Source organism: Peromyscus leucopus, chromosome 8b, assembly GCF_004664715.2.
Source record: "Peromyscus leucopus breed LL Stock chromosome 8b, UCI_PerLeu_2.1, whole genome shotgun sequence".
Classification (NCBI taxonomy): Eukaryota; Metazoa; Chordata; class Mammalia; order Rodentia; family Cricetidae; genus Peromyscus; species Peromyscus leucopus.
In genome coordinates, this window is record NC_051086.1 from 73468902 (window position 1) to 73476702 (window position 7801).

At 41.2% G+C, this 7801-nt stretch overlaps 1 pseudogene; it reads right to left on the minus strand.

Moving 5' to 3' along the window:
- Positions 1–6723: 6723 nt before the first annotated feature.
- On the minus strand, positions 6724–7055 carry LOC114704579 (annotated as a pseudogene).
- Positions 7056–7801: the final 746 nt, after the last annotated feature.

Below are 7801 nucleotides of genomic sequence, written 5' to 3' on the forward strand. Positions count from 1 at the left end.
TCCAGTCTGTTGTTGTTGTTGCTATGAGCGGTGAATACATTTATAACAGAAAACTCTGTCAGACAGCACTTATCCAAGTGATGGGGATCAACATCACCAGAAACACACGACAACATCAGGTGCCTCCTGAATGATGTCCGGAAGATGATGCTCCCTTCCTAGGAATGTACAGCCACATTTTAACCCTGAGAAAACAAGCCAACTTCAAATTGCAGGGTAATTTAGAGAAGTCAGGACTCTAAAAATTGGTCAAGGGAATGATAGATAAAGAAAGATTGGGACATCTGGGGGACATGGCAACTGCATGCATGTGCACTCTGAAACAGTGAGGACTTTAGTGGGGTGTCCTCTAAAAGACTGTCCTGCTTCCCCCTTAGCCACTCATTGACTGCAGACACATCCTTCTGGTTACTACCTATAACTTCACAAGGTTCCTCTACCTGTGTGACACTGCATCTTTTAAAAGGACATCCTTGTTGGATGCAGCCAAAACTCTCTTCAAGTGTGGTCTTGTCTCTACTCTGACCCCAATCAAATCTACAAAGATCCTACTTCTAGGTAAGACCACATTCTGAGGGTGCTGGTGGGTGAGTCTTTTCTCAGAGGGAGGAGAGCACTGTTCAACTCACAACACAGACTTGAAGCTTCTTGATTCCTCTCTCTCCCTACTTATCTACCCCTTCCTTCCTCCCTCCCTCCCTCCCTCCCTCCCTCCCTCCCTCCCTCCCTCCTTCCCTCCCTCCCTCCTCCCTCCCTTCCTTCCTTCCTTCTTCTCCTTCCTTCCATCCCCCTCATCCATCTCTCTCTCTCTCTCTCTCTCTCTCTCTCTCTCTCTTTCTTTCTTTCTTTCTTTCTTTCAGATAAGGCTTCTGCAGTTTTTTCCCAGACAGTGACCTTTAACTCTAATCCTCCTGCTCAAAACTCCTGAGGACTGGCAACTTCTTTACTGTGGTGACTTCAGCACTAATAAGGTTATCTGATATTGGGTCCATGTTTAGTGAGTATCTGCCTAATCTTGAACAAACTGGATCCCCTTCACTCCAAAATGAATGGGAGCTGAGGACTGTCAGCTCCCTTTCCCTGGCATCCGTCCATAGACCTTAGGGTTCCTGCACTCATGCATGTCATCTCTTGGGCTTTTACACAGGGGATCTCTCTTCCTCAGGCTTGTATGGCTTGCTTTTCTCCTGCTGAAATGAAAGGAAGAATGAAGGACAATAGAAGGAGTGGAGGATGTATTGAAGAGTGCAGAATACAGGTGTTCTGAATCAGAGCCTGACTTTGCCATTAATTCATCATGGGTCCCAAGTGCCTCAGTTTCTCCATTATCAAACTGAAGGTAATAGTGGCACCTATGTCTATGATACAAGGCTAAAAGAAACTGACATTGCTTAAGAGTACAACCTAAGAGTGCAGAACAGGCTCACATTAAAAACTTCAGCTACCATCCCAGAGTCCTTGTGCACAACTTTTAATGCTCTCAACATCCTGACTTTCAGGAATACAATGCATTTTGTTTCCTTACTAGATTTGGAGATACCTCACATACTTAAACCAACATTTCTGCTTTTTATACTTATTTTTATTTTATGTGCTTGAGTATTTTGCCTGCATGTATGTGTGTGCATCATGTGTGTGCCTGGTGACCACAGAGGTCCTCTGGAACTAGAGTCACAGATGGCTATGAAACAGTATGTGAGTGCTGGGACCTGAACCTGGGTCCTCTGGAGGAGCACTCAGCTAGTGGCTGAGCCATTTCTCCTGGCCCCCAACATTTTCATTTTAACAGAGAACCAGGCCAACCGGCTTCTTTGCAATCACCTCCAGTTGAGAAGGGGATATTTTCTTTTTAGGCTAAATATTTAATCATATTACAGTAATATTTTAATTCCTCTAAGGGAAAGGCTTAATTTAATAGGACCATAGAGTAAATGTCTTAGATAATGCATTTGTATCTCCAGCTTGAGATTTCCTCCCCGCCGTACCCAGCTCCCCGCTCTTCTTCCTTCTTCCTCCCACTTTGCCCATTATTAGCTTTAGAAGTAATTTGGCAAAGGCTGGAACAGAGGAGAAGAGAATAAGATTTGAGTACTAAGAATTATCTCACACTGTTTGCTAACATGTTTCATCTGACACTACAAAATGTGCATTATTACTTTCATCTTACAAATGAATAAATCACGACTCAGATGCCGTGAAAAGTGTCTCTCCTGCAAAGTTATCTAGTTATCGAAATACTGTGTGAATAAGCTACTGTTTGCTACAGTCTGTCTGGCTCTAAATCTGTTTTATTCAGTACATGGCACAATGTCAGTTATGACAGTGCTCAAGGTGCAATCTCTCTCTCTCTCTCTCTCTCTCTCTCTCTCTCTCTCTCTCTCTCTCTCTCTCTCTCACACACACACACACACACACACACACACACACACACACACACACACACCCCGGGAGGAGGAGAGGAGGGCAAGAAGCATACAGTAAAAAATTTTGACCTAGTACTTTGGTCCTTCTTGGTACGACTGAATCAACTCTTACAAGTTGCCTTATAGCTGTACAAAAATAAGAAAACTCAGGAAAGATTAGGATACCAGCTAGCCTAGGCAATATTCATTTTGTAATGAAGGTAATGCACATTTGGGATTAGCTATATCCTATGTTCCCTAAACCTTATCACAAAAGCTGATTAATTTTAATAGGGCACACTGGCACACATTGTTATTATTATGCAAATGTGTTCGAGCAACCACTCAAAAAGGAAACAATCTAATTGCCTTTTCCCTTGGCTTCTTTTTAATTTTCTCTGTGCTGTAAACGAATGGGCTAATATTGAATATATGAGCCAATCAGAAAGAGAGGAAACATCGTAGTGCATCTTTATTACCTTTCATTTAGAAGAACTGAATTATATGGCAAAAGTAGGCAAATGATATCATTGAACTAAATAAAATATAAATTAAATTGCAAGTGGGATTGCTTTCTTTCAATTTGGAAAAATTGATTATATTTTTCCTGAGGTCTTACAAATAGGAAAAACAAGGATTAAGCATCCTTAATTATTTGTGTATTGTATATTCATTTAATGATGGTATATAAGTGGTGCATATATCTCTGTTCAATAGTGAAAAAAAGCTATCTTGAGAACTTGGGAGGTGTAAGGCCCTGTCATTGGAGGAGGCTGGACCAGCTAGTTGAAAAATGACCTGAAGGGAATCAAGTACCCTTTGAAGATCATTCAAGGCCTTCTGGAAGTTTCTTCCAGTTCCAACTGTCTAATAGTCATGCAGCTGTGGGCATGCAGTCACTTCTGCCACTTTGTATTTTACCCCTCCGCTTTCTTCTTTTCTCTGAGACTGGTATTTCATGTTGAACACGATTTTACTATGTAGCTGAAGATGACCTTTAACTTCTGATACTCTTACAACCATAGCTTGAACACTTGGATTACAGGTGTGAGCCACAATACTCAATGGATGCTCTTCAAGGGATCAAATCCAGGGCTTCCTGCATACTTGGCAAACACTCTACCAAAGATGTTATATTCCTGCCATATGCCCCCTTTCAATGGCAGCCATTCAGCCTCAGTGACTGCATCTGTTCCTTTATCTAACCTCTAGACCATAGGTTCTCAACCTGTGGGTTGCCTTTGGGTTGAATGACCCTTTCATGGGACCACCAAAGACGATTGGAAAACACAGATATTTACACTACAATTCATGACAGTAGCAAAATTACAGTTATGAAGTAGCAATGAAAATAATTTGATGGTTGGGGAGGGGGTCATCACAACAACATGTAGAACTGTATTAAAGGGTCAGAGCATTAGGAAGGTTGAGAACGACTGCTCTAGATCAAGGACCTCTAGGCGACAGGCAAAATCTAGAAGGCCAAATATTTCTGGAATAGCTTAATCAGCAAAGTATAGCTCCCACGTTTTTAAGTTGTCAGAAAATTTCATAACAATTATAACACTTAATATGTAACAATTATGTGAAATTTAACAACTTATATTCATAAAGCTTTGCTGAAGCACAGCTCTGCCCTTTTCTTCTGTATTATCTATGGCTGCTTTAGTCCTACAGAGAGAAGAGTCTAGAAAGGTATTGCATATCTTTAAGGGTATAGTACTGACCTCAGCTCTAACTGTAAAGCTCTGAGGACTAGGTTTATGGTCACTGTTCTTTATCATTGTAGCTCAAATATTTAATACAAAGTGGCTCTGATGTTGTGCTTGCTGAATGAATACATGAATGAAACATGATCTTATTCAGAATTTATAAAAGTCATTACAATTAAGTATACTGTAATTATGTTAGAGCTGCTAGAGATCAATAAAAACATCTATTCTTTCTCAGCAAAGCAGAGATACAAATAAGAGACTGCACCAGATTTAACATGGAGGCCTGGTGTAGCTACTTAGCATAATGCCTGGCTTCTATTCCGATGGGCCTGCACCAGACCTCACCAGTCATTAACGATTTGGGAACTCACTCTTGGAATCACTCCAGGTTATTATGTTTAAAAACCTATGACTTATTGAGACCTCGCTGAATTCCCAAAATATCTTAGGGAACTTGGTCTTTTCTTGCCTTAATGGGTTGGCAAATTTAATTCTCCCTGGAGGAATAATTGTAGGGAATTATTATTTCCTTTCAACACACAGAGAAAGCCAGCTCAGCAATTCAATGACAGTGGCTGCAGGTTAAGATGAACATCAACACCGCCCTCCTCCCTCCCCACAATGACAGCATCCTGAGCTGACTCTCACTGAACAAAATTCTTCCAAACGCCCACGACTTATTTTGGGGGAGCCCACTTTAAACTGTTGGAAGTTGGTGAAAGATGCTTAGATGGCCTCTCACCCTCCCACCCCCTCTCTCATCCACCCAACCCCCACTTTGTAAAACCATTAACCACACGGTGCTAATTATCTAGCTCCTGCTTTTGCTGCACAAAATTCTCCAAGTTGCCTCCCCAGTTTGAATCTGTCAGGAGAGGAGTTGAAGACTCCCATTTCCTCCTACAGCTTGGTGCTCTAATTAAAGCAATAAATACGGTTCCCTTTGTGGGAGAAGCAGGCAGGGAGGAACGAACAATCTCTTCCGACCCATTAGTCTCTCAGCACAGTCTGTAGCATTTAAATTCCCGTGTAGACGGGACAGTCAGAGACCCTGTCCCCACAGGGCAGGAGAGTCTGCTGGTAGATAAATGAGGGGAGGCAGGGCACACCCAATGTCAGGCCCCTGCAGCTACTGGATGGGATATTGTCCAAGGGACAGGGGCAGGTGTCTCATGGGTTTTAGCATTCCCTATCACTTGGTTCCAGACTCATAAGATCTACAGTTACAGAGTCTCAGTGATCATTTGGATCACAAACAGCTTGTAGAGAGAGCCGCATAATTTTATTCAAGTGATTGGTCGTGTGTGTGTGTGTGTGTGTGTGTGTGTGTGTGTGTGTGTGTGTGTCTTCAAGGGCACCCACATGCACACATGCAGAGATGTAAGAAAATGTCATTTAAGTATCTTCATCTGTTGCTCTCTGTCTTACTCCCTTGCAAAGAAGGTCTCTTATTAATCTAGACTATTCACTAGTCTATATTTTTGCTAGACTTGCAGGCCAGGAGCTCACAACATCCACTGGTCCGTGTACTCCATTGCTGACATTATAGGCATGAGTGGTCACGACCAGTTTTTTTTAATGTATGTGCTAGGGATTCGAACTCAGGTTCTCATGCTTGTTCTCAAGCCCTCTTCCCAGCCTCTGTACTACAGTTTTAAAGGTTTGCCGATTTTTTTCTTCTTTTTCTTTTTCTTTTTTTTTTTTTTTATGATACCAGGGATAGAACTTAGAGCCTTCACATGCTAACTTCTGAGCTATATACTCAGTTCTCTCTTTTCTCTTTTCTTTTCATTTTGAGACAGCTGTGCAGACTGACCTTGAATTTACTCTGTATCCTGGCTGGCCTGAATTTGTGATCCAGACCTGTCTATCTTTCTGAATAGCTGGGGTTACAGGAGGTCTTGCCTGTTCCAGGCAAAATCTTTTATTATATTTGTTCTCTTTGTTCCATTTTGTCTCATGAATAATTAATTCTGGGAGCATTGTTTGCATTATTGGTTTACATTAGTTTTAACTTTAAAAGGATTCCAAATATTCCACTAAAATGTTTTGACTATGGCCCCTTTGGTTTTCAGGTCTTTGGTTTCGTATATGCTAATCAAGTTTGTCACTGGGTGTATCGGATGTGTCTGTGATAAGAAGGGTTGCTGAAGGGTCAGAACACTTCATGTTTGCATAGGACTAATTCTGGTCTACTATCTTGACTATTTTCCTCACCAGACTCTAAGAACTTCCAGACAGATTTTTCGTGACTGAACGCGGCCATAACAAAGACAAATGTCAGCAGATTTTTTTTTCCTTCCTGGCTCCTACAGCTGTTTGAGTTTGTGATACCTTAATCTTAAATATAAAAAGCACATAAAACCAAGAGCAAGAACAAAAACCATATTGAAGCTAAATCATTTTTAATATAGATTCTCACCAGAGGTTTGTAAATATTTCATCCTTGCCACACAGATAAATAATTGAAATTTTATGAGAGTTCTGGAACTTGTGCATCTCTGAGCCCTGGATTGGGTGGAACATCACTTACTAAATCAATTGGTCATTGGTTGTGTTTTCCCCTTGGGTTCTGACAAGGTTTAGTAAAGAGAAACTTTGCTGGGTTACCTTTCTCTAGAGTGTTCTGACATACCTCTAAGAATATCAGAATTACCTAGATCAATGACGGCCAGTGTATACACTCTGTAATAGTTTCTGCATGCTGTTTCCAGTTCAATATTATTGTCACTGTAGTATTGGGCACCAGTGTTAGCCAACATGGCATAGTATTCTAGTCCAGATTTCCTCACAGCTGCACAGTTGTCAGGGATGACCAGTTTAGTTTGCCCTGTCTGATCATCTTCAGAGTCTCCTTGTACCCCAACACACACTTCCCACGTTTCAAAACAAGTGAACCAACTCTAGAGACTATTTCCATATTCTTTCCTGGGGCCATCTTTCTACCTTAGGTGTGGGATGCTCCCAACCAAGAGCAGCCACCAAGATGGCCAGGGAGCTAGCAAAGCAGTTACATTACTTTTTACAAAATCCAGCTGAGGCTTTCCTGAGCCTTTCATTCATGGGTTGTGTATGTAAAATAATGTAATAAGGTAAGTGGATCACATTAACAAAGTTGCTACATCAAGATCTGAGTATCTTGTTCACCGGGTTAGGTCCCCCTAAGCTTTGCAAAGTTACTGAGATTTGCTAAAAGCAAAATGCATGGACTGGTGGGATTTCCAAATTGGGAGTCACTGGAGATACTGTAGTTTGTGACTTATTTTATTTTTGAGAGTATAATATAATTATATCATTTCCCCTTCCCTTTTCTCCCCCCAAACCCTTCCATGTATCCCTCCGTGCTCTCTTTCATATTCACGGCTCTTTTTAAATTAGTTATTGTTACATGTATATATTTATAGATGTATATTCCTGTGTATACTCTGCTCAATCTGTGTAATGTATGTATATGTTTTCAGGCTGATTTGGTATTGGATAACCTTTTAGTGTGCTCTTCATTGGAGAAAACTATTTCTCTCACTCTCAGCTTTCCTTAGTTGCCTTTAGTTCTCTGGGTAGGCTTGAGGCCTCCTGGGCTTTTCTAGGTCCATTTTGGTGTGTTCATTGGTGTCATCCTTGTTCAACTCTTGCTTAGACAGTCATGTTGGTGAGATTTCTCGGGTGTAGCATCTGATACTGCTA